Below are 1,382 nucleotides of genomic sequence, written 5' to 3'. Positions count from 1 at the left end.
ATGCTAATCTCGATTTTATCTAGAGAAGTCACTAAGGTTTTTGTAATTGGAATTCAAAATAAAATCAATTTAAATAAAAGATACGCGGAGGAAAAGAAAGATGTTGCTTGAAAATCAACTTAATGAGAAAGAAACTTCTACGAAATTGATTTCACCTAATGCCTCACTATGCTTTACTCATCTAGCTAATTGAATTTAATTCTCTCTGTTTGTTAGCAATCTCCAAACTCATCCAAAAGCCTCTTTCGATAGTCAATTGGAAACATTTTTGTTCATTATTTTACACAAGAGTATGCAATATAATAAAGCAAGAAAGCATTAAGACCAACGATTTTAATACTGCATAGGTTCATACAAGTCTTTCGATCTCTATATTTACCTATGCTGAAATATTCAAGATCTATCCTATAATCCCCTCTTTCGACAGTAAATCACAAGATTAAAATCATCTAATTAATGGCCAGTTAATTAGAAGCCATAAGCTTAGAATAAATCAGACAAACATGAAGAGAATTTGTTCAAATTAACATAGAAAAGCAAGCATAGTTCGAAACTAGATTACATTGTTTTCCTAGAATAAAGAAAGTTTAGTTCATGCTAAAAATTAAATCCAACACAAATGAGTTCACCATAATTTTTTCTGAGAAGATTGGAAAGAAAATAGATGCTGAAAAATTCTCTGTTCCAGCCCTCTCTTTCTTTTTGCTTCAGTGCCCTTATTTTCCTTTCTTCCTTTCTGGTCAGCGCACTGTCTCTTTTCTGTTCAGCCCTCTTTCTTCCTTTTCTGTTTCAGCACTTCTTTTCTTTTGTTTCTCTGTTTTAGCGCCACTTTTTTTTGTCTTCAGTTTCAGCCTCTCCCTTTTTTCTTTGTCAAGCGCCCCTTTTTTTCTTATGTTCCAGCCACCTTTTTCTGCTTCAGCGTACCTGCCCTCTCTTTCTTTCAGCTTCACTTTTTTTTTTTTTTTTCTTTTGATGTGTTGCCCTTTTTTCAGCCCAAACACTTTTTCAGCCAAATACTTTTTCAGCCCAAGAACATTTTCAGCCCAAAACATTTTTCAGCCTCTTTCTTTTATTTGGTTCAACGCCTCCTTCAATTTTTTTTTTTTTTGTTCAGCCCTTCTATTTTTGTTAGGCGCCTCTTTTCTTTTTGTTTAGCCAACTTCCAAGGTCAAAAATATTCTCTTTAGATGCTTCAAATTTCTTTTATTTGAATAAATCTTTATTTTCTTCAAATTTGGAATAAAATTTAAATAACAAAAATCAAGTCTAAAATCAACAAAATAAATAAAATTAGACTAAAGTTTAGAGTTGAGAAGTGATAAATTACACTCAATTATGCAAGTCATCAAACACCCCCAAACTTAGAACTTTGTCCTCAAACA

Source organism: Quercus lobata, chromosome 11 (genome assembly GCF_001633185.2).
Source record: "Quercus lobata isolate SW786 chromosome 11, ValleyOak3.0 Primary Assembly, whole genome shotgun sequence".
Lineage (NCBI taxonomy): Eukaryota > Viridiplantae > Streptophyta > Magnoliopsida > Fagales > Fagaceae > Quercus > Quercus lobata.
Note: the sequence above shows the minus strand (reverse complement) of the source record.